The following is a 27,063-nucleotide window of genomic DNA, read 5'->3' as shown; positions in this document are numbered from 1 at the left end:
TGGGGAGGAGGATTGGCATGTGTTTTTCTACAGGATTCAACAACACCACAGTGGTGGGCCATCTCTCCAGCTTCCTGTGCTTAAGTACATTGTCTGACAAGTGACACTTAAATAAAAATGGCAAATCTATTTAAAAGTCCCGAGTTTCACTAATTCTATTACATTTTAAATCTATTATGATGTCCTAAATTTTAACAATTTTGAACATATAGAAGGTTCAGAGAAACTAATTTGCATGTATGAGTGCTGCTCTGAATATTGACTAAGTAAAATATCACATTAAAGTCCACACACACACACACACACACACACACACACACACACACACACACAAAACAAATAAAAGAATGAGAATATCCTTTTACCAGGGATGGGATCAGGGGAGCTTAAATTGGCTAAGGAGAATGGCATAAGGTAAAAAAAAAAATCAAAGAATTGGCAGCTGGCCAATGTTTCCATTTCAGACCGAGACTGTGTCTACTAAATGCTCTGCAATCAGGACAACAGTGAGTTTAGAATTATGACCAGTGGTCTCATCAGACTAAATGACAACCTTGCCTCCCCTTGCCCCTGTTAGCTTCAGACCCAGGTACTCCACATGCAGGTATTCCGAGCCTCACACAGGAATACTCATATTTTTGTCTTTCAACACCTATCCCTTGGCTCAGAAAGTGGCATAACTACCCTCCAAATACATAGGCTAGAAACTTGAGCAGAGCCAATTTCTCAATGTCTTGTACCAAATTTTATTCTAAGGTAAGCCAGACCTATCCCCAACATGCATCCACTTCAATTGTTGCTCTGTTCTAATGCCACTACTTTAATCTGACAACCAGCAAATCTTGTCTGGATGACTGTAAAAGCCCCTTGTGGGGTTGGTCTCTTTTTTCCTCTACCAAACTACAGAATCAGGCTGCCTGACAATCCACCTCTGTCCCCTGCTACTTCAGGGTCTGTTCTATCATTTGCATGCTCTGATATCCACAGGTTACTATCTCCAAAGAGCACTCTTTTACCTTGAGAATTGGGGGTAGGGTGGAGGGGCAAGTTGGCATGTGTGCATGGATCTTTCTATTTCAATCACATTTGGTCGTTTCCTCTTAAGAGCTATTATAACCTCATTCATTTCTTTTATTAATGTGTTTGTTTTTGTCAGTGTGTACGTAGGACAAAGAGGTTCTGTATATCCTTGTACTTTTTACCTCCACAGTGCGTGGAACATTGTCTGACTTTTGTTATATGATTCTGAAATAGCTGTTGAGTTTAAAAGAGAAAAAGAAACATAAAAGATAGGATTCATAACCCCCATCCCTGGGTTCTCATTTTACTGACTCTTCCAGTCAGATCCACACTGCATGCATATTAACAGTCTCGGCTGGAACTCTAGCCCAAAATGGAGGTGAGTTTAAACTATGTAAAGATATGTGAGTACCAAAAAAAAAAAAAAAAAAAGTGGAATATTATAACATTTAGAAGCTAGATGCATGCCTGAAAGAAAAACACTACTAAGAAATTTCCCAGTTGGTTGTCTTAGGAATTTGTGAAATAATGTGAGAGGTGGAAATTTCTAGACTCATTAAATAAAGTTCTGATTTATCTTCTCACGGAGACAATGCAATTCTATGACAGCTCTATCCTTGTGTCCTGCATGATGATACTGGTGAAGTAGTATCTTATGATATGAAATTGCACATGCTTGGTCCTTCTATTCTCTGGCTGGGTCTCAGGTTCTCATCAAACCATTCAACTGAGACAGAGGCATCTTCAGAGTCTGCACAGGGTTCTAGCCTAGGAGGTTGACCTTAAACAGCATCCCCCATTTAGCTCCAAGGGCAGAGTCCCAAGACCTTGGATTTTCAAAGCAGCCAAGTTAGATAAGTACTTATGTCTTCTGGGTTAACTCCGTGTTGAGTGACCTGGATTTTCTTTCTTCATAATATCATGTAAACCGTATTATACTTTTAAAATAATACTAAAGTTATACTTAGCTTCTCTTTGTTTTTAAAATTTGTCCTAAAAATTCTGTTATCCTTTAACCTTATTGGAAAACATAAGAAATAGCTATTGCTCCTCTTTTGTGTGTCCATGAAGATATACATGAAAATTGTCAAAAGCCTCAATCTCTACTGTGAGATTGAGGAAATGATCTATATTTTTTGCCATCACTGTGACAAAAATTCTTAAACAGAGCAACATTAGCAGAGGACATACTTGTTTTCACTTAATGTTTCACATGGCACTCTATCATAGAGGACAGAATGTAGCAGATTTTAGCAGTTTAGATCATGGTAGATAGGAAAAGAAAATGGATATGTTCCTGGTTACCTACTTCCTACTAAATAAAACCTCCTAAAGTTTATGAAACCTTCAAAAGAAAATATTCACTTTTCCAAAAGATAGTGCAAACAAAGATGTTAAAAACAACAACTGACTACTCTAATTTAGGGCCAGAAAGTTTGTGGTCTCCAATTAACCAGCCATATGTTTCCCAGCCTCAGAACAAATGAAACCCTGGTCTAAGCTCAGTTCTCTCTTCTTTGAGATCTTGGTTCAAGAGTGTACACAAAACTGTGGCCCTTTTGGTGTCTTCAACCTTATGATCTTTGATCTTGCCAAGTTTCTACACTGTTGGGTCACCTGTCAGCACTTAAACTACTTAAACAGTGATTAAACTTAAACAATGATTTCTTTGTATTTTTGTTTGTTTGTTTGTTTGTTTTCAAATTTAAAAAGACTTCAGTTCCTACATCCAGGTATAGCTTTTCAAAGAATATATTTGAGTGGTCCATGTTTTCCCTTCAGCAATCCTACTTGTGCTGAAAAGTGCCCCACTTTTCAATGGCAGTCTTTGGTTCAGGAACAACTTGGACCTCCTATTCAAATAAACTCACAGTGTATTAATATGACTTCATCATACAAGGTATACAAAAAAATCACAGAATTGTTAAAAATCTACGCCAGAGAAACATCTAGGCACAAAAAACTACAGAATACAATAGGTCCCTTAAAAGGTGAGAGCAATATTATAGATACAGAATCCAACAGCATGAATCCTGTCCAAAAGCGTGGTTAGTAGATTGTGTTTTAGTCTTGGCTCTCAGGGAGGAGTAGAAGTTTAGCATCAAAGACAAAGTACAGGAGAACATAAGGTCACCCTAGGAAAGGAAAGAGTAAATAGGACAACTTGACAAGATAGTAAGGAGGGCAGGCACCTAAAGGGAGCCAACTTGCTGACTCATTTTGTTAAGCTGATCAGCCTTTCATGCGTTAATAGCCTCCTCTGTAACACAGTGATAATCATATTTTATACCTCTTGACACAGCTGAAATACTATGTTGCCTGTAAATTGCATCACATAATATTTACTACAAGAAAACAATAAGTAATTTAAAAAAAAAAAGATATATCATTATTTGGAACAATTCAACATTTAAAGGATATGAAAAGGAGATATACAAAAAGCTCATCTCCCCTCCCCAAAAGTCAAGTTCCCCAAGGCAGGATTATAGGGTTTGTATCCACACTCTCAGGGAGAATTCTGGGAATGTGTTAATTCTCAGCTGGTATATACAAAGACATGTGCATAAACACGAGGGTGGAGAGGGGCATAACTTAAGACTCAAACCTAATTGTATCACAAGAGATAAGCTGGGATAGACTTGAAGAGGGACAAGAAGAACAGGATTCACCAAACATTTAAGTTTTAACATAAGAAGTATTATGTAGGGAACAGAGGAAACCTGGATAAGTCCTTAAATGAATGAATATTTTAAAATGAGCAAGGCCATGTTGTGGATGCCAAAGCCTTGAGCCCATGGGACAATAGCCAAAGCAATTACCCATGCTCAAAAGAAATGATAACCTTTTCTCAGGAGGCCAAATATGAGTGTTTATGAGCAATTGATGTGTGCAGAGACTAGCAACTGCAGCTTCACATTTTACATATTTATAACCTGAGTCTGCTCACTTACAGAGATCTGTTACCAAGACTAGATTCCCCCAGTCCATGCTATAGCTAGTAATCGTACTAACTGCCCTGTTGAAGAGGTAGTGGTACAGGACTCAACCTGACCTCAGCTTCAATATAAGTACATGTGTCTGTGTGTGTCTCCTCTTCCTTCTCTCACCAACACTAGTCAGGGTTCCAGGACCCAAGTCATGAAGGACAACACACACCAGCCACTCTTTTCATACACAAAACCCAAATGAACAAACATGTTACTAATATTCAATTAACAGAGGAATCACAAAATTTCTCCTGATTATGTAAGTATAGTAGAAAATGTACTATACATACTAAAATGATACAGAAAGGACATTTATGAGGTAGTCAGTTACTTAACTGTAGAGGAACAAAGTCCATCCATTTATGTACTAGTAGTTATTGAAAATACTGTGAAATATATAGACAGTTTTTTAAATGAAATTTCCCCCCTTATTAAAAAAAAAAAAACCTTTCTCCAGAAATTAGAACTTTTTTATTTAATGGTATCTTGCCTACACTCATCAAGTGTAGACTCAAGAAAGCAGAGGACCAGGCAATGCTAACTCAAGAGACAGTGGCCACTCATGAGCCAGCTGTGTCTCTAGCACTAAATACTATAAAGTCTCATTAAATCATTATCTTTCATCCCACACACAGAGTAGTCTCAAGTTTTAAACTTCAAATTATTTCTTTTAATGTTGAAAATTAATCCTACAAAGAAGACTATCAACTTCTAGAGAAGTAGGAATTTATGTACATAAAAATAACTGTAGCCCAATAAACTTAACATTTATTATTTAAACTTAAAACTCATTGAAAGGATAAATTAATTATTCATTTACTGTACATCAACTTGCTACAAGCTGGCCTTTCATGTTGAAGGTTGTCATGCCATAACATTGTTTTATTCAACACACCTACTGAGGGAACATAAGCATGGCTTTTAGATAAACGTCAAAGTATAGAAATAACTTTTTAAGGTTAATGAAGCTGTGCTCTTCATTATAAATGAATTTATAACATAAATTCAATGCTGACACACAGGCCAGCAACAGACCTGGAGCCTGCAAAGCTGAAACAATGGAGCAGATGTTGCAAAGGACATCTGAGAATTCTGCAATCAGGAATATTGTTGAATGTTCTGTGGCCATGCATAACACACATGTTAGAAGTCACATCTGGAACCCAGACTGGACACCTGTTTCTCCTACCTTGTGCTCTGAATAGCAAATAGATGCAACCCTCAAAGCTAACTTAGCTGAGAAACAAAGATCAGAATGCCTACTCTGACATTAGAAATTCTTTTTGAGCTTTGGTTTTGTGTCAGTCAACAATTTCTGGTTATGATTTCTCCTGTGAGAAAGATAAGGAATGTCATTACTAGATCTATCAATTCATATACTTTAAAGTCACAGGTAAACACTGATATGTGTAGTTTAACTCTATACCAACTGTTGCAGGTGATGTTGTGACATACTACCTATTATTCTTTTTAAGTTCATGCAGTACTCAACAGAACATTTGATTGTATATCACTTCCTCCCTAGTGATTTTTATTTAAATTTTTATTGCTAACACCTAAGCAATCAGTTTGGGCTTTAAATTATGTTTCAGGACACACAAAAACAATTTCCATAGCAAAGGCTGTAATATAATATGTGGAGCACTGGGAAAATGTGAACCAGGGGCATATAGACACCATCTTCAGACATACTATAACACAGGAAATTTCTTGAAAAGTTGTTGAAGTAACAGTCCATCTTGTACTGTGTTTAGAAAATTTAGAAAGAAGTCACTCCTTTTGAGTTCTAAACATTCCTGAGCCTTTCTATGTACAGATGTTTCATTATTTAGCTTCTTTCACTGCCATTTCTCACTTACTGCTACAAAATAATACATCCTTAGGATCACTAAACATTGGATAAAAATAGTTTTAAAGTATTTCCATTATGTACTGTATTAACTTGGACATATAATTTTTTAAATTAGGTATTTTCTTCATTTACATTTCCAATGCTATTTCAAAAGTCCCCCGTGCCCTTCCCCCTCACTCCCCTCCCCCCCACTCCCACTTCTTGACCCTGGCATCCCCCTGTACTGAGGCATATAAAGTTTGCAAGACCAATGGACCTCTCTCTCCACTGATGGCCGACTAGGCCATCTTCTGATACATATGCAGCTAGAGACATGAGCTCCAGGGGGTACTGGTTAGTTCATATTGTTGTTCCACCTATAGGGTTGCAGATCCCTTTAGCTCCTCAGGTACTTTCTCTAGCTCCTTCATTGGGGGGCCTGTGATACATCCAATAGCTGACTGTGAGCATCCACTTCTGTGTTTGCTAGATCCTGGCATAGCCTCACAGGAGACAGCTATATCTGGGTCCTTTCAGCAAAATCTTGCTAGTGTATGCAATGGTGTAAGCATTTGGAGGCTGATTATGGGATGGATCCATATCATTTTTATGCACACAATTTTAAAGAAAAGATCAGCCAGGTGGTGGTGCCATACCCCTTTAGTCCCAGTACTGAGGAAGCAGAAGTGGGACAATCTCTGTGAGTTTGAAGCCAGTTTCCTTTGCAGAGTTCCAGGCTAGTCATGACTATACAGTGCAGCCTTGTCTCAGGGAAAAAAATCAGAAAAAAAAGGCAGAAAAGAAAAGCAAAGAAAAGAGAAGAGAGAAAGGAAATGGAAAGAAAAGCAAAATTAGAGTAGAGTTTTATCAGCAGTTTTGTCCTGGAGACATTTTTATTAACGCCTTCTTTTGAGTTTTCAGGTTATTTCAGCCCCTATTAGTCGGGTTTTAGGTTGTTTCCAGCTAACAACTGTCTGTTTGCCATGTCAAACACCTTTCTATTTAGTGACTTAAAAAAGCACCCACTTACTGTGTTATATTTCTAAAAACCAGAAGTATTACTCAGGTTGGCTGAGTTAAGGCCAAAGTGCTGGCTGTGCTGCTTCCTAGAATCTCTGAGAAGTCACTTTATTGGCATCACTAGGTGACTCAAGTCCACCAGTCCTGCTTATTTGGGTGATCTCTTATAGAGTAGACTTCTTTCTACTCTCTATAAAGGCACCTGTGAAGATATCACTGGGCCTTCCAAAAAGATCAAGGCAAGGTTTCCTTGGTGTCTTCCATTCCCACTGCATCTTACAAATTTCTGCCTCCTTGTCTTCATAAGTCCATGAGCCCCAAGGGAAGGGATTTGATGGAAACTTCCCACTTAGGACTAAATGTTCCAAAGTCACTTATCTTTGCACATTGTCCAGTTGTGGGTCATTGTATGTGTTCTTTAGTACTCTGAGGAGGAAACTTCTCTGAGTGAGACACTGATCTATGAGTGTAGCAGGGAATTATTAGAAATCAATTTAGAGCTACATTCCTTTCAAAGAGCAATTTATTTTCCCCTAGGTCCCTGGCCTATCTACTCTCAGGTTCTTGACCACCTGAGTAGTGTCAGACACGGGTTCCATCACAGAGAGTAGACTTTAAATTATACCATAGGAGTGATTGGTTGCTCTTACAATGTTTTCACCACTGCAGCACCACACTATCATGTAGGCAGGCCACCAGTATAATAGAGGAGTTTGTAGCTACATTGGTGTTTATGTTTCTCATCTGATAGTATACTGAATGCCTTCTAGTACCAATATGGGTGAAGGCTCTAATTAGATACCAGCACAATGAGTTATGTATCACCTACCTGACTACTGGCCTTGGTGTGACCACTGGGTTGCCAGGTAGACAGTGATTTAGATATTGGCATTTGGAGCAAAGAAGTGGAAATGGTCTACAAGAGGAGGCTGAGAGGATCCACAGGAAGGAGGAAAACTAGATCTATCTCAAGGTTAAGCAGAGTCTTCAGTCCACCCCACCCTGTAGACCTTCTCTAGTTTGGTTATCTATTATGGTGGTAAACATCAAGATAAAACCAACATAGAATGAAAGGGTTGATTTGGCTTACAGATTGCAAGTCATCACTGTAGTACTTATATTACTGATAAACAAAAGTAGGAATCTGAAGGTAAGGAATGAGGCAGAGACCATAGGGGAATGCCGATTACCAGGTTGCTCTCCCTGAATTTCTCAACTACATATCTTATTTAAACCAGATGCCCTGGTATAAGGATGATATCCTCCATAGTGGGATGGACTCTACGATATCAATTATCCATCAAGATATGGCCATAAGACAATCTGATGGAGGCAAGAACTTGATTGAAATTCTCAGGTGATTCTAGTTTGTATCAAGCTGACAAAAAGTAACCAGGATACAAACTGTCTGTGGTGGCCATCATTCTTTCACTGTAAGGTATTCCTCTTAATGAAGCTCCTCCCTTGCTTTAAAAGGGCGGGCTCTCTTCCTTTGTATGCCTCATCATGGTGTCTCAAGTATGACATTCTTACACTTTGAGGCTGGATTATTGCTTCCAAAGTTGCAAGATTCCCTCTCCTAATGAAGCTCATTTTTAAAGTGTAATTGAGGAGTTAGCTACTCCTCAAACAAACCATTCCCCAAATCTCTTTTATACAGTTGTCTACTTGGGCACATTGACATCTTCCATTCTCAAATGGAATCAAAAGCCACTTGTAAAATAATGTCTCTTGGGACAAAGTGAATTCTGAAGAAACATTGTTTTATCCAATAGGGAGTAGCTTAGAGCAGTGTTGACTTCCCTACTGATTCAGAGACTTCTGCATAGGACACAAGATGAAGATTACTGTGTCCATGCATATACTGTCACAAACATTTACTGGAATTCAAACTGGTCAAAAGGCTGAAGAAATGATGTTGGAAAATGTAAAGGCATGCAATGTTTGATAATCTGTGCCTGGCCCACAGTATGAGTTTACCATGACGGATATGAAGCTCTATCATCTCAAAAAAACCAACAGAGCTGTCTATAGTAAACTTGGGGCATGAGCTTTCTCTAAATTCCTACCTCTTTGTCTGTGTTGATGAGGGTGTGGTGGGTTTAGGTGTTTTTTTGTTTGTTTGTTTACAAGCAAATATAAGAACATACATCTGGACAGAATCTGTTGCTATTCCTAAGGGGAGCCTCACTATTGCCAGTGCCCTTAGAGATCTGCAAGGATGAAACAGCGAGTGACAAAAGAGGAACATACAGTCACATCTCAGAACCAGGACACTGTGTGTGTTCACATGCAATTAAACAGCATGGGTATTTGTATCAGTATACAAATAACACCACTTGCCTGAGTCATGGATTCTTAAACCTTAGTTAAAAACACCTTGAGAGAAAAAAAAAAACTCACCTTAATAGGCAATAAAGCAACTCTCCCACTGGTATCTATGTCTATTTTGTTGGTAGTGTGCCACTGAGTTTGAGTTTTTAAAAGATTTGTCCACAACCATCGAATTCCTGATTTATAAGGACCCTCAGAATCCAAGCACAAAAGCAACTACCCCATATAGAAGTGGTATTTAGCATAAAGAGCTCTGCCATGTGATTGATCCCAAGGAGCCTGGAATTCCAATGGAGGAAGATATAGCCAGCTGGTGAAGAGACTAGATCTGGAATCTAAGCTCTTATACTTTGCCATGTCCTTTCTTTTCTTGGGTCTAAAAGGGACATGAGCCTTGGTGCCTCTATCTCAGCACGCATTTACCATGTGAGCTCATGTCTGCTCATTTATGAAATGAAAAATAGCAAAACAGTCACCTGAGGTGGTGTACTAGGAAATGAGGCATTGAGCTCCCACAGATGTGCATTTCACAAGACCCCTCCCTGTGACAATACAGAAGTGGTCTTTTGTCACTTTTGCTTAATTTGTTGACTTCTATGGATTTGGAAGATGCAATCACTATATCCTTGATAGAAATACACCAATATTCTGAAGGCTCCTAAACTGAATCCCAGATGCTGTTGCACAAATCAGAAGCCTCCTCAACCTGAATCTGACCTAGAGCAAGACCAAGGAATAGAGACTGTTTAAAGCACTAGTTTTAACATAACAGTGTAACTTAAAATATGTTGATAATTTTTTTTCCAGCTGGAGAAAAACATTTCCTAAGAGGATTAGGGCAAGTCACTGTGGGTAATAAACACATCATTGCCAACACGTATCCTTGGTAACCAAGGGTTATTGCTCAGAAACAGCTGCCTTCTAGTAAGAAAGAGAGGCCAAGCATGAATGAGGCAGCATTCTGTGGCATTCCAGAAAGGCTGTGGAGTAAGCCTGGGAGCTCTGGAGGGATTCTCATGATGTTAGCACTGGGGAGTGGTCACTAACCCAGTGAGCCATTTTATTAGATGAAGCCAAACTCTGAAGAACACCTAGGGGAAATGCCCTCTGAGAATCAGACTATTAAACCTGGTCAGCAACATCTTGAAAATGTAAGTGGGATTATGTGAGCCACCCACAATTTGGAAGACGAAGACTCAGTAGACACTTTGTGCAACAATAGCACATGATCAAGACAGGAGTGTCACTGCAGGGTGACTTATGAAGGTAGAATCAGCTGTGGGGAAATGAGCTTGGGCTTCTAGTTCACCAGTGATCTTATAAATAAGATCCTTTCTTTGGGAAACTTTGGAGTCAGTGGGATATGGACAATACTTAACTAACAACTAAGGAATCTTACAATGAGGATGAAGTGGAGATTGTCAGTGTGCATCATAGTGAGGTATAGCCAGGGTAACTCATGATTGTAACGATATCATGTGAAAAACATATGCACGTTAGGGTTACAGTTAGAAGAGTGTGTGTGGAAGAGTTTTTTATAAAATGAGAAGGGATTTTGTTCACTAGTATATTTTTAATCATTATAGAAATAGAGACTGGCCAATATAGATAAAGGCCAACCAGAGACTGCCTTACCTGGGGATCCATCCTATATACAGACACCAAACCCAGACACTATTGCAGATGCCAAGAAGTGCTCACTGACAGGAGCCTGATATAGCTGTCTCCTGAGAGGCTCTGCCAGAGCCTGACAAATACAGAGGTGGATGTACACAGTTAACCATTGGGCCGAGATGGGTCCCCAATGGAAGAGTTAGAGAAGGGACTGAAGGAGCTGAATGGGTTTGCAACCCCATAGGAAGAACAACATTATCAACCAACCAGTATGTCCCAGAGCTCCCAGGGACAAAACTGCGAAGCATGGAGTACACATGGATGGATCTATGGTTTCAGCCGCATATGTACCAGAGGATAGCTTTGTTGAGCATCAATGGGAGAAAAGGTCCTTGAGCCTGTGAAGGCTCAATGCTCCAGTGTAGGTGAATGTCAGCGTGGGGGGGGGCAGGAGTGGGTGGGTGAGTGGAGGAGCAACCTTATTGAAGCAGGGGGTGGGAGGATGAGATAGGGGATTTCTGGAAGGGAAACTGGGAAAGGGGATAACACTTGAAATGTAAAGAAATAAAATATCCAGTAAAAAAGAAATAGAAATGATGTTCTCATACTCAATGAGATAATATATAGAAATACAATTTTCTTACAGTTTTCCACACAGTTGTTTCTGTACCTGGAAGACAAAGCTCAACCTACTCTTGCTTATTTTGATACTTTATGATGAAGGATAATATGTTTCCTTTTTTTGGGTGGGGGTAAAGAAGACCATGGAGTTAACTGCAGTGAGACAATGAGTTAACTGAAGGTGACAGTGGCAAATAAAAGAGGACAGTTTCATAAATTAAAAATAACTTTCAAATTTAAACCCATGATTGTGTCATTATTTGCCATTGCAAAGCATAAAGCATAACCAGGTGTCTCCTCTCAGAGGATTGTTCAGCTCCTATTCCAGATCCATAAATTGTAAGTGATTGTGACTTCTGTGTTTACAACTTGAAATTATGTAGCAAGGAGTAGCAAGCCGGTCACTGGATTAGACACATACATACTCTAAACACTTCATCAAGGTGCTTTCTTAAATACTGTGTAATTTCAAAACTTTGATTATCTACAGACTCAAATTTTCAATATCCTCAAAATTATTTATATTAAAATGGCTAGCAGAAAGAAGTGCTTCGATTCTCCAATTAACTGTATTTTTATGGGTTGAATCAGATGCTCAAAATAAAAGCCAGGTTGTGACATGCTGGTTGCTTCGCAAGTTTAATTTGACTACATAGAGAGTGAAAACCATTCCATGGTTATTGGAGGACTATTTCCTGTTCGTTATAGGACCATCCCAACAAGTGACTCTGATGAGGAGCCAGAATCAGCCACAAGTGAGAGGTGAGCCATTGTTAAATCTCTCTTTTTTTCCCCATTAATTTGGGTGGCCAGAGAAGAGTGGTTAGCATGGAGCCTGGGTTCCAGTTAAAGTTCTTTGATTCTGCTTCTGCTTTTATCATACTTCATCTCAGATTATAAGGGGAGAAATTTTGTATAGTTGTACCTCAGAAAGTTGTTCCTTAGAGGATTCTGTTGAAACAGAAGCAGCAGTATCTAAAAGCTTGTTAGGAATATAGAACCAGAGGATGCATACCACATCAGCAGAAGAGAATCCACACATTCAGAAGGCCTCTATTGGTGAGTGTGTGGACACTGAGGTTTGAGTAGCACAGGTGCTGCAGATTCACTGTTGATTGTTACAAGCTCAAGTTCAAGTGAGCAGTCTGGGAACTGTGCTTTGTGTTTGAGGAAATGTTCATGATAGGATTCCGACTTGCAGGAAAACTTCTTTCCCTACTGCTGTCTTCTCCAAATTATCACCTATAAAATGGATTCCTAATACTCAAATATAGCAATTATTGTGAGAAAAATAGTTGGGATAGAAAAAATATCTGGGAAAATAGAGATATAGAGATGCAAATAGAAATATTGATAGATATAAATATAGATATACTACACAGAGGGAGAAAGGTATGTTTAGGTATGAAAAGAAAGCCAAGAGGTTTAAGAAAAAAATTGCCTACAAATCCATTGCCATCAAAGCCCAGCATTTTTATTTTTTTATATCCATTTTTGCATGTTTTAAAAAATAAACTCGTGATTTTAAATAGGATGAGGTTAGCACAGGCACTATTTATATTGGACATTGTACCTAATACATTAGGCTTTCCATGATGCTGAGAGGTCATTATAGCTATAGATGCATATTTAAGTATTTCTGCAGTTTCTTACATCATTGAATCTATTCCAATACCAACTCTTTTCATTTTATACATTTCCATGCTCCATATTCTAGTCATTATTGGAAGGAGCACTCTTCAGTATGGTTGCTGACAAAGTGAGGTTTGTGATGAATCCCGGATTAATACTTTCTCTTTAAAAGATTTCCATCTTTTTCATTGAAGGGCAAGAGAAGTGAGTGATGCCTGTGATAACACAGCAGCAGATCATCACTTAGTCACAGCTGTCACCTCCCTATCATAATGCCCCACACTAAATTTCCATGATTTGAAATACTTGACTTAGTCTCCAATTTTACTGGAACTTTGGAAGTTTATTTTCTACAAAAGGACAGATAGAAAAGGCAGTAAATACATTTAAGTAATATTGTTATACTTTTTGGATTACAGAGATAGGCCTCAACATTAGTCCTAGCTTGTCAGAGAATTACAATGTAGACTAGGCTATCTTTGAAATTGTAAGATGTGTCCACATTCTGCCCTATGCTGCGGTTACAAGTATGTGCCACCATATCCTAGGTTTTTAAATTTTTCAAAATAATTCTTTGCCTCATAGGAATACTTTTATGGGGCTGGAGAGATGACCCAGGAGTTAAGAGCACTAGCCTCTCTTTCAGAGGACAGGGGTTCAATTTTCCTGTAGTCACATAGAAACTCACAACTGTCTGTAACACTCTCACATAACCTGTTTTCTCATGCAGGAAAACACCAATGCACATATAATAAATTATGAAACAGAACTAATTTTTATGCCATGACAGAAATGATGTGAGGAGTAAAACTATGCTTTAAAAAAATCTAATTTTTATCACTACTGTTATTTAGAGATCTGCCTCAGTTTTAATAGTAATGATTTGAGTGGATACTCCTTAGTTTTATATTTTGTAAATTCTTTGCAATTATTCCATATAATTCATTTTCCCCAGTAACATTCCACAGTACCTCTATTTGTACCCAGTCGCATTGCTCTCCAAGTAGTTTACACTTTCTCCATGTAACACAAATTTTTCTAGTGTGAGAGCCCCTGAACAAGATTCACTCAATGTAGCATTCAGAAGCTAGGGTGGATCTAATATAATGTTAATTTCAGTATGTCATCATTTACTGTAACAGTGACTGCTTCAGGAATTCAAGATGCGATTTGGAGAAATTTCACTCTGAAATCAACAATTTTTGCAAGATACTAGGTTCAGGTGACCATTGGTTAAATTATATAAAAGAGGAAGATTTATATTATTCTGAAAATATTACAATGAAATGATACAAAGAAGAGAGTGTTTTCTATCTTTCGTTGGTTAAAGTACACACAAGTTAAATTTATAAAGTGTTTGAAGAAAAAATGATACACAGAATGGAATACTACTGTGAGAATCATAATAGAAACCAAATGAAGAAAACTCTCTCCAAATCTCAGCTATTTACACTGAGATGTTTTCATTGTTAATCTTTAAGGGCTCCCCATCCCTTTTGTGCAGTTTTCCTCATGGTAAGATGCCATCTGCCATTTCACTGCCTGGTCTATTCACACTACTATATCATTTCTCTAATCAAGGATTTTTAATGATAGAAAATATTCCCACACAGCTGATAAGCCATGGCTGAATATCCAGGGTTATTCTAGTTTTTCTAATATTCCAATTAACTAAGTTTGGAGCAGATAGCCTTTTTCCTTTGGGAAGAACTAATTATTTAGCTAATTTAAAGGTAGCATTATAGGCTCAAAGCAGGTGGATGTTTTTCTTGCTCTTGTATTGAAATCCTACCTTACTTTAAAGAATACTGCTGTACTTATTTTGAGGTATAATGCCATCAGTGTGAGTTTGGAAACTAAGTAACAGTATGGTAAAGCTTTTCGCATTCTACTCTCTTCTGTTTTCTTCTGCTCCTTAATTGTGTTACTCTTCACAGTCTGTTGTCATAAATACCTATCTTTTCAATCCTTGAATGTTTTTCTAGTTGGAGGGACTTTCTCCAGTTGTTGTAACTTCTCACCAGCTGCCTGTCTGCAGCCCTGTCCCCATCTTTGTGTTTTCCTGTAAGCCTTGGTGTAGCTATTATAGTCTAGGCTGCCTGTTCTTTAAATTTCATTGCTCATTCATCTATTCCCATCACTGTCCTCTTTAAAATCTCATGTTTGATTATTGTTCTTTTTCCTTACATAGATCAACATTCTCTAGATTAAAAATTTGAAAACAGGATATTCTTTACTGCTTTTATAGTATATTACATCAGTGGAACTCAACAGCTGCATACTAAATGAAAAGCAAATCTAAACCAAAGCACAAATAAAAGAGACTGGCCTGAGGTGTCTCATTTGGTAGGACCTGTTTTAATTTCTTAAGATGCACACAAAATTTGGTGTGTTGGCATTTTACAGACCATGTGCTCAGTAGGCAGTGATAGGAAGATCACCAGGGATTCTTGGCAGGTTGGGCTAGCAACATCAGGATTCAGGATCAATGAGGAACCCCATCTCAGACAATAAGGTGGAGAGACACTAGGGAAGACACTCATTATTGACAGCTCTTCTCCACACATAACAGAATGTACATTCACAAAGACAGGAAGGAAAATACAAATTGTTTCCTTTTTTAAAAATTTTTTAAATTTTTAAAATTTTCAATTAGATATTTTCTTCATTTACATTTCAAATGCATTTCAAATACATTTCTTTCTTTTTTAAAAACATATTTTTCTTAGGTATTTTCCTCATTTACATTTCCAATGCTATCCCAAAAGTCCCCCATACCCTTCCCCCCACTCCCCTACCCACCCACTCCCACTTTTTGGCCCTGGCATTCCCCTATACTGGGGCATATAAAGTTTGCAAGTCCAATGGGCCTCTCTTTCCAGTGATGGCCGACTAGGCCATCTTTTGATACATATGCAGCTAGAGTCAAGAGCTCAGGGGTACTGGTTAGTTCATAATGTTGTTCCACCTATAGGGTTGCAGATCCCTTTAGCTCCTTGGGTACTTTCTCTAGCTCCTCCATTGGGGGCCCTGTGATCCATCCAATAGCTGACTGCGAGTATCCACTTCTGTGTTTGGTAGGCCCCGGCATAGTCTCACAAGAGACAGGTATATCTGGGTCCTTTCAACAGAATCTTGCTAGTGTGTGCATTGGTGTCAGCATTTGGAGGCTGATTATAGGATGGATCCCCAGATATGGCAGTCTCTAGATGGTCCATCCTTTCCTGTCAGCTCCAAACTTTGTCTCTGTAACTCCTTCCATGGGTGTTTTGTTCCCAATTCTAAGAAGGGGCAAAGTGTCCACACTTTGGTCTTGGTTCTTCTTGAGTTTCATGCGTTTAGCAAATTGTATCTTATATCTTGGGTATTCTAAGTTCCTGGGCTAATATTCTCTTATCAGTGAGTACAATGAAGAAAATATCTAATAAAAAATTTAAAAAGGACGAAAAAATAATAACACTTCAAAAAATTTACATTTTCATGATTTTTGGCACAGATTTTCAGTATAATAGAGAAGAATAGACAGGAAAAGAGGCTGAAGAAAAATTGAGATATCAGGTGAAAAAAAAATAGCCCAAGAATGAATGGTGATTGAAACATTTTCTTTTTTTTCTTTATTGTTTTTTATTAGGTATTTTCCTCACTTACATTTCCAATGCTATCCCAAAAATCCCCCATACCCTCTCCCCATCCCCCTACCCACCCACTCCCACTTTTTGGCCCTGGTGTTCCCCTGTACTTGGGCATATAAAGTTTGCAAGTCCAATGGGCCTCTCTTTCCAGTGATGGCCGACTAGGCCATCTTTTGATACATATGCAGCTAGAGTCAAGAGCTCAGGGGTACTGGTTAGTTCATAATGTTGTTCCACCTATAGGGTTGCAGATCCCTTTAGCTCCTTGGGTACTTTCTCTAGCTCCTCCATTGGGGGCCCTGTGATCCATCCAATAGCTGACTGCGAGTATCCACTTCTGTGTTTGGTAGGCCCCGGCATAGTCTCACAAGAGACAGGTATATCAGGGTCCTATCAGCACAATCTTGCTAGTGTGTGCAATGGTGTCAGCGTTTGGAGGCTGAATATGGGATGGATCCCTGGATATGGCAGTCTCTAGATGGTTCATCCTTTTGTCTCAGCTCCAAACTTTGTCTCTGTAACTCCTTTCATGGGCTTTTTGTTCCCAATTCTAAGAAGGGGCAAAGTGTCCACACTTTGGTCTTCGTTCTTCTTGAGTTTCATGTGTTTTGCAAATTGTAACTTATATCTTGGGTATTCTAAGTTTCTGAGCTAATATCCACTTATCAGTGAGTACATATTATTTGAGTTCTTTTGTGATTGGGTTCCCTCACTCAGGATAATGCCCTCCAGGTCCAACCATTTGCCTAGGAATTTCATAAATTCATTCTTTTTAATAGCTGAGTAGTACTCCATTGTGTAAATGTACCACATTTTTTGTATCCATTCCTCTGTTGAGGGGCATCTGGGTTCTTTCCAGCTTCTGGCTATTATAAATAAGCCTGCTATGAACATAGCGGAGCATGTTTCTTTCTTACTAGTTGGAACATCTTCTGGATATATGCCCAGGAGAGATATTGCGGGATCCTCCGGTAGTACCATGTCGAAACATTTTCTCAATATATTCAATTAGCATGTTCTTTCAGGTATATATCCTTAATCCCCATGACAACGATTGGAAGAATAATTGTCTTGGTTTTTTCAAACCAGGCAAATGATCCTTGTTAACTGTGTGCCTTGCTTGTTGTCACAATTTTTAACATAATCAAGAGACTCCAGATCTTTAGACTCAACCATATAAGCTCCTTTTACCAGATTCTGCATTCTTGCTTTTTTTGTGGAGAACTTGTGACCACAATAGGTCCTTTGGTTGAGAAATCCAAGTGCAGCATGTAGTGTATATGAAGATGAAGGACATGTGCTGTGTGGTGGATTATGTTTATGCTAAAGAAAGTGTCCTTTTTAAAAGTTAAAAGTTAAAGTTAATAAGGTAAAGTGCGAGTTAGACAAAGGTTGTTTACCGATAGCATTCTTCTCAATGTCTATTGTTAATTTTATATATTTTCCTCATTAATTCACTTATTCACTTTATAGCTTGATCACAGCCCTCTTCTGCTCCTCTTAGTCCCACCTCACACTCCTTCCACATTTCTCTATCTCCTTTTCCTTAGAAAACAGGAACCCAGCCTTGCATACCAACCCACCTATTACATCATGTCAAAGCAGGAATAAGTGCATCTTCTTTCACTGACATCAGACACAGCAGCCTAATTTAAGAAAGAGATTCCACGGCAGGCAAACGAATCAGAAATAGCACACACTTGAATTGTTAGGGGACCCTCATGAAGAACATCTGATACTTATGTGTAGGGGGGCTAGGTCTAGCCCCTGAATGCTTTTTGGTTGGTGATTCAGTCCCTGTGAAGCCCCATGGCCCAAGGTTATTTGACTTTTTAAGTCTTTCTGTAGTGTCTTTGATCCCTTTGGCTCTTTCAGTCCTTTCTCCAACTCTTCCAGATTCCTGAAGCTCTGTTTATTGTTTGGCTGTGAATCTACTGGATGAAGCTTCTCAGAACACAGTTCTGCTAGGTTCCTGTCTGCAAGCACAGCAGAGCATCATTAATTGTCCCACTCAGCAGGACCTAGTTATTCGTGGGTATGAGGAGGACAGCAAACCTGGGAGAAAATGGGTGGGAGAGAAAGGAGAACCAGAGACCAAGAAGGGGTTCCTATCAAGGTCTCAGTTTATTAGGCTGAAATGCCAGGCTTTTAAGCATACAGCAAGGGGGAAAGGGAGGGGTTGAGGGGGAATTAACAAAGAACAAAGAAGTGGGCATCTGGGGGACATGAAGGCCAAATTCAGGCTCCAGGCGGCGGGCACTCTGTGTCTTATCTCTGGAATGTGGATACTCCTTTAACAGCCTTGGGTGTCAGGCTGGGCTCAGCATGTAAATCATGTCCTTGGAAGTCTTGGGAGTCAGGAAGAGATAAGGAAGGGGGGACTATAATTCAGCTTTTTACAACCTCGGGTGCCAGGAAGGGAATAGGGAGGAGGGGGTGATGACCGACTTCTTAGCACAAGGCCATTTGGCTTGTTAGGGTGGGAGACTGTGAAAGGCTTGCTTTCTCAAGGTATGGTCTCCAACATGTCCCCCTTTTGAATTAAATTTAATAAAGCCACATTTAACTGAGGTGATCAAATGATCTTCTCATCCTTGGATGAGTGGGCATTAACTATGGCTGGGGGATCATTGACCCGATTCCTCCCATGGGTGCTGTCACGACCCACACTTATGGCTCTTGGTATCTTTTGGGGCGGGGAGGCAGAGCCTTAGAAAGATTCTTTGGTTGTAACTGGAACTAGATACCAACCTCCGTGCAAACCGGGTGTGTCTCTCAGGGAACTCAGAAACAGTCAAGTTGGACCTTCCCCTGCATTGCTTAGCCTCGTACCCACACTGGTGCCCATACTGGATTCGTATTATCATGAACCAGAATGCACAGTTCTGAGTCCTGTGCAGCTCCTAAAGGAGAATTGTCGTCCTCAGATTCAGCAAGGCCTCTACAAAAATTATACCAATTGTAACATCACAATTTGTGGCTCTAGATTATATTAGGAGCTGGAGGTCACCCTTCCTTGTCTCTATTGTCTCCATGGCCCGAGGAACCAAGGGGACCTTGCAGCAAGGGTGGAAAACTGGAGACCAGCAGTTGCTCTTTCTGCATTGGTGGGTGGGGCATCTTCATCTGAGTCTTGGATATCCAGTTGATGGTAGTGAACTACAACTGGCTTGCTTAAAGCAGCTTCAATCTGTGACTTAACAAAACTGGTTAATCTATTAAAGGCCCAAGGGTCAAAAGACAAAAGTAGTAATATACCCATGAAAGGTCCCAAAAGACTAGGAACTAAGGTAGTGAGCCAAGGAGAAGTATAAAATCAATTTTGATACCAATATTCTTGTTTCTCTCTGTTACGTTTTCTCTCTTCTAAATTAATTCTAAATTTGTCTATGCTATCTTGAACTAAGCCAGTCTTATCAGAATAAAAACAACATTCTTCTAGTATTGAAATTTCTGTCTTTGTATCCTTAATATTTGTTATACACTGCCTTATTATTGAGACCACTACTTCTAAGACATTAACCTTTGCCTCCAATTTTTTATCTACAAAAAGTTGCTAGTATTCTTATGCATATCATTAACAAAATGAGCAGTATGTAGCTGTTGATCTAAAGCTGTGGTAGATATTGAAGTTAAAATTAAAATTAAAGCAGTAAATCTTAAAATTGCTCATTTGACCTTTTCCAAGTTTGCAATCCCGGATTTTTAAACCAAGGATCATTTCCTAACTCTAACAGGCAGCAAAACATAAGCAGGTCTCTTTAACAAAATCATAACAGCAGATCCTTACCTAAATTAGGATCTACACAATTAGTTAATTGACAATAATTACAATGAATATGAAAAGACTTGTCAATATTGGTGATCTTAACTCTTAAAATTATCTAACAAGATAGTATATAGGTAAGGTACACAAGCTTTCACAGCTATAGGAGAGTTGGCCTAAATGGCCAAAAACAGTGTCTCTGATTAAATCTTGTTAAATACATTGTAGCAGTCTCTCCGCCTCATGGGTTATCATTTATAGTTGTCCTCAAATTGACACCAGGTCAGATCTCCTTGTTGTAGCCCATGGCGGAGATAAGAAGTTTCTTCATCTTGTTTGCAAGTGGTTGCTCTCCCTGATTCCTCTTTCTCTGTGCATTCAACACAGTTTTCTTGTCATCACTGCCAGGGCACTCATGAAGTCACAGGTCAGTCTGTCACATGAATCATTCTGGAAAGCTAGCATGCTTCTGTAACATTCTGTGGAAAAAAACAGAAACACCGCCCCCTTTTCCCCATATTAACTTTCTGTTCAGGATCATGCCATGTGTCAATAAGTGGATCCTTATCATCTCACCTAGACATGATTATGTCTAGTTTTAAGATACTATAAGGCATTTATTACGTTCTTTGACATCCAAATTTCAAAATTCTTTAAAAATAAGAGTATGATTTAAATAATGTGCATGGGGGTATAATTTCTCCCCTTCTTTGTTTCTAAGAAGATAGAGTTTTTAAAGTTATACAATACCTTGTCTTTGACAATTATTAAATTGTTGACAAAACCACTTAAATATTTGACTGTTATAGTTAGCTTTAATATAACATGGGCAGTGACTAATTACACTTTCAATTATTTCTCTTGAAGAGCGGTTGTAACTAGAATGTTTGAAGAGTTATTATAGTCACATGTGTATAATTTATTTATTTATTAATCAGACATAAGAGCATTCATTTGCAGCAATTGATTAAGTATAGGTCCTCAAGAATTAATACCATTACGTGGAAACAGGTAGGAACTGAGGACACCAGAGCAAATTTTTTTACAATTTGACATGCACATTCTCTAAAAATACCAAAATATTATCTTAAACCATTATTACTTTGAATATATAAAGAATGAGATTATATAGCCATTTTTTCTTTTTCTTTCTTTTCTTTTTTTGTTTTTTTTGTTTTTTTTGTGTTTTTGTTTTTTTGGTTTTTTTTTTTTTTTTTTTGCTTTTTGAGGCAGGGTTTCTCTGTAGCCTTGGCTGTCCTGGAACTCACTTTGTAGACCAGGCTGGCTTCGAACTCAGAAACCCGCCTGCCTCTAGCCAATTTTTTTTCTTTTTTTTTTATTAAGTATTTTCCTCAATTACATTTCCAATGCTCTCCCAAAAGTCCCCCACACCCTCCCCACTCCCTCCCTTACCCACTCATTCCCAGTTTTTGGCCCTGGCATTCCCCTATACTGGGGCATATAAAGTTTGCCTGTCCAATGGGCCTCTCTTTCCAGTGATGGCCGACTAGGCCATCTTTTGATACATATGCAGCTAGAGTCAAGAGCTCCGGGGTACTGGTTAGTTCATAATGTTGCACCTACAGGGTTGCAGATCTCTTTAGCTCCTTGGATACTTTCTCTACCTCCTCCACTGGGGGCTCTGTGATCCATCCAATAGTTGACTGTGAAAGTACGATGAGCACGTTCAACTATTCCTTGTCCCATGGGGGTATAAGGAATTCCAGTTTTATGTTTGATGTCAAATTCTTTACAAAATGAAGTAAAATTCTTGCTAGAATAGGATGCCCCATTATCTGTCTTAATAAGTTTAGGCAATCCCATGGCATTAAAGTCTTGTAGGCAATAATCAATTACATTTTTAGAGGCCTCTCCTGTATGCAGAGAAGCAAAAGGAAATCCTGAACAAGTGTCAACACAAACATGTATATATTTTAATTTTCCAGATTCTGCATAATGAGTTACATCCATTTGCCAAAGATGATTAGGCATGAGACCTGGTGGATTAACTCCTAAATGTGGCACTGGAGATAATGTAATACATTTAGGACATTGGTTTACAATATCTGGCTCTTTGCCAAAATAAGTTAGTGGCTGCTTCTTTCCAAGGATAACCACCTGAGCTACTGCTTCATAACATGGCAAGATATTACATTTAGGAGAAATCCTCGAATGTATCCACATTAGAGGAGACTTTTTCCATAACAATTTTGTAGGCATATGAATCATATTAAAAATTAACAAATGTAAAGGCAAAGAGTAATTTATATAAGTGACAAATTGCTCTTCAATAGTTTTTTGCACTTGTTGTAAGGCCAGCAATCCTACTGAGGTTAAAGGACTAGGGGAGGTTGGATCAGAACTCCCTTTAAGACTATCAAACAAAGGTTTTAACTCCCTTGTAGTACACTTTAAATAGGGGCAAAACCAATTAATATCACCTAACAATTTTTGAAAATCATTCAAAGTCCTTAATTGTCTCTGCGAAAAACTATCTTCTTTGGAAAAACACCTTGATTAGTAAGTCTAAAACCCAAATAATTATAAGGATCCCGAGTTTGTATCCTTTCAGGAGATATCTGTAATCTTTATCAGTTAAAGCTTTATGTAAATTTCTATAACACAAAAGCAAATCCTGGGGTCTTTTCCAGGCAACCCAGGACAATTCCTTAACTGACCAAAACCAGTCTTCTTAAAGGAACAGTATTTTTTTCTTATAAGTTTCATAAGCAACTGCAAGCTTGAGAATTAATAGCATCTAAGGGATGAACAACTTTAAGCATTATAAGCTCTGAGATATAGTATTGACTATTAATATACAACTTAAAGTTTGATTGTTCAACATTTTAAAACACCATCTACAGCACACAATTTAATTATCTGTGCTGAAACAGGAGGAAACTCAAAAGAATATGTGTGTGATCCAATTCACATATACTTTTCTCCCATTGAAGGTTGTTTTTAAACACAGTAAATGGGATGCATGCATGCATGAATTTATAGAAGATATAGAAGCATGCATAAAAACAAATTTTAACTATTTTAGGATAAGGATTATCAATTTTATTTAAAATGATGGTATGCAATAGATAAAACATCAATATTCTGCAATAACCAAATTAATGGCTGTTTGGAACAAGCAACAGACATTTAGTCAGGTTCTTAAGACACAATTTTTGTTATATTTTTTCTAAAATATATGAATTTATCTTACAATTCTTTTTTAGCACCACTGTGGCTTTATAGGGTGTTAAAACTTTACTTTGAGGTGAAGAAGGATGATTTTACAACAATGTTTTCTCTTGCCAAAGATTTGTTGTGGGCACATAAATGAAATGAGCAGGTAATATTTAATTACCATTGATTATAATTGATAACAATTGATCACAGAAGTTTCCTCTGCTTTTTGTGAAACCCTTTTGTTTCTCACCAGTAATTTTGAATCTCACTAGATAACACCTAACAAAGTTTAAGTCGCTTTAAGGCCTCAAGGTGAGGTCTTAGCCAAGTAACATCTCCTGGAAATTTTGAAAATAAAATTTTGAAGCAAATCAATTTTTCTTTCTTAGCTTTTCTGTACCATGATTTTCTAATATATAACTAAAAACCTTAAGTATTAAAAGATATTGCCTCTGAATCTTATCTGGAGTTACAGCTACTCCCTAGAACTTAAAAGCTCATTGTGTGAGAGCAAGGATTTAAAGTTAACTTTATTAAAAGTATTAGTAACTAAAATACTTTTCACTTAGGAAACAATATACATATACATATAAGCAAACTCTGTACACTATAGATTTATATAAAGTAGGCAAATCAAATAGCAATGTCGTGATAAATTCCACAGCCTGATTGACCTTTTATAAACTTTGAATTTAAACTTTATTTAGAACATCATCCGGCTAGGTGTGCAACAAGGCTCTTTTAGCTAAAAGGAATGGAGGGAGAGCTGAAGTCCCAGGAATTTCCCTAGTCACAGTGTGTGAAACAAAAGAAGTGCCACGCAAGCCTTTGTTTTCCTGGGTTCCTTCATGTTGTTTAGAATGACTCCAACCCTGAATTCCCAATTTTAAGCTAACTTTCTGTTACAAGCAAAAGGCTGCCTGCTCCTTTAAGAGCTCCGTTTGCAATCAGCTCCCAGCAGGGCTTTTCCAGCTGTACTTGACTCCTAGCCACAGTGGAGTGTAACTTATCAGTTTCTGCTGTGCAAATTGAGACTGCTTTTTAAACAATTTAAACTAAGTCAAAGGATGTACAGCCAGCAGACAAAGTTTTAACCATTTTTTTTTCCACATGAAACAATCATTCAAACAACAAAACAAAAACAAACATAAATAGACAGGCATATGGACAAATGGTGCATCAAGGGCAGACAATAGACAGAGAGGGAATAGAACTTAGTGTCTCAAAGGGACCCATATATCCTAACCAGAACTAAGAATATCTCCATAGGAACCAGAGAGGAATCCGTTTTCCTTCTGTCCCTAGGAGAGCTCTGAAATAGCTTATTTTCATTTTCCCTTTTTTTTTTTTTTTTTTTTTTTTTTTTGGGTCAGGGATTAGCTCTCTCTTATAGTGTAAGTCTCAAATTGGGCCAGTCATTGGTTGCCCATTTCTTGTACCTCTGCTCCATCTGTATTCTTGTACTTCTTGTAGGCAGGACAAATTTTGGGAGGAAAGTTTTGTGGGTGGGTTCGTAGCACCCTTCCTCCACTGGAAGCTCTATCTGGATACTAGAGGTAGTTTCTTCAGGCTGGTAGGGGTCTCAGCTTGGGTCACCCCCATAGACTCCTGGAAGCCTGCCCTTTCCCAGAGATGCCCCCAACTGATTTCCATTTTCTCTCAACCTTCTCCTCTCCCCACTCCTAATCATGACCCCTGTTCCCATTCTTACCCTTCCCAACTCAGTTCCCTCTCTCCAATTATTTCGGTTTTTCTCTTTTATTTCCCCTTCTGAGTAAGATTTAAGCATCTCCCTTGGTTTTTCCTTGAGAGTTAGCATTGTTGGGTCTGTGCATTGTAGCCTAGTTAAAGTTATAGTATAGTTATCCTATGTTTTTTTTTATGTTGTGTTATGCCATGAGTGTATGGAAAACCCAGATGAGCCCAAGAATTGTGAAGTCCTCTGCAACTTGCAAAGGAACATTTATTGTTTCAAGTTCAAACTCGGATCACATGCCCCACACTCACAGGATGAATTCGATGTCTGAGTCCTCAAAGTACAGAGTTTATATACAGTATAGTTAGGAGTTCCCTGAATTCACAGAAAAGGGGAGTGGAGGGCTGTAATCATATGGTGGGACAGAACTAAGTTGGGAGGGGAATTAATGGGTGTCTCTTTTGGGGTTATCAGGGACTAATTTTATGGCCGGCTGTAAATGTCTGTGCCCTCTGATTACCTTTTTCTATGATTTAAATGTGGGTCCCTAATCTCCTTTGAGTTTGCTATTTCTTTAAGGTCTCAAGGACAGATACCTGGAGACTTTGGCCATTTATCAAGAAGAGTGCTAGTTTTTGGTGATGCAGAGGTAGGGAGGATATCTCCAGCTAGGGTTTGGGTCCGTTGGATGTCTACATTAAGGGGGAGTTTTATGGGTAGTGCCATTCTATCTCTAGTCTGGGTTCCCTGGGAACAGCCAGGGAGTGGGAGGGAGCCCTGAGTTTGCTGCAGAAGGATGCAGCACAGAAACCAGCTGTCTGCATATCTTGCTTGCCAAGTGCTAGAGGGAGAATGGGGGATTCTATGGTGGAAAACACAGAAGCAAACTGCCTGTACACAACACTGAATTCTCTTTGGTGAGACTTTTAAGAAATGGGGTAAATATCCACATAGAGCATCAGTAATTCCGGGGGTTACAACAGAGTATTTTTCTTTCTTTTTTTTCTGTTTTTTTTTTAAATTTAATCTTTTTACAATCCAGATTTTATCCCTCTCCCAGTTCACCCTTTGACTGTTTCACATCCCATACAAACTACTTGTATCTCCTTGAGGATGTCCCTACTCCTTCCTAGTGCCCACCCTACAAGACTTCCCCACTCACTGGGGCCTCCAGTCTCTTGAGGGTTAGGTGCTTCTTCTCTGAGTCCAGACCCAGCAGTTGTCTGTTGTATATGTGTTGGGGGCCTCATCATCTAGTGTATGCTGCCTTGTTGGTGGGTCAGTGTCTGAGAGATCTTGGGAGCCCATGTTAGTTGAGACTGCTGGTCTTCCTACAGGATCGTACACCTCCTCAGCTTCTTCCATCCTTTCCTTAATTTAACTACAGGGATCAGCAATTTCTGTCTATTGGTTGGTGTAAATATCTGCATCTGACTCTTTCAGCTGCTTGTTGGATCTTTTAGAGGGCAGTCATGATAGGTCCCCTTTTGTGAGCACACCATAGCCTCAGTAGTAGTGTAAAGCCTTGGGACCTCCCATTGAGCTGGATACCAATTTTGGCCTGTCCCTGGACCTTCTTTTCCTCAGGCTCCTCTCCATTTCCATCTCTGCAGTTCTTTCAGGCAGGAACAATTATGCATCAGAGATTTTGACTGTGGAATGACAACACCATCCCTCACTTGATGCCCTGACTTTCTGCTGGAAGTGGGCTCTACATGTTTCCTCTCTCC

At 38.8% G+C, this 27,063-nt stretch overlaps 1 pseudogene across 1 annotated transcript in view; it reads left to right on the top strand.

Annotated features, from left to right (window-relative positions):
* Positions 1-27,063, top strand: part of Vmn2r-ps11 (vomeronasal 2, receptor, pseudogene 11) — a 211,881-nt pseudogene that overhangs the window by 62,269 nt on the left and 122,549 nt on the right. The window contains exon 2 of the transcript NR_003962.1: positions 12,136-12,189. The product of NR_003962.1 is annotated as a vomeronasal 2, receptor, pseudogene 11 (transcript). The remainder of the gene's footprint in view (positions 1-12,135; positions 12,190-27,063) is intronic.

Source organism: Mus musculus, chromosome 3, assembly GCF_000001635.26.
Source record: "Mus musculus strain C57BL/6J chromosome 3, GRCm38.p6 C57BL/6J".
NCBI lineage: Eukaryota > Metazoa > Chordata > Mammalia > Rodentia > Muridae > Mus > Mus musculus.
Note: the sequence above shows the minus strand (reverse complement) of the source record. Positions and strands in the feature narration are given on the sequence as shown.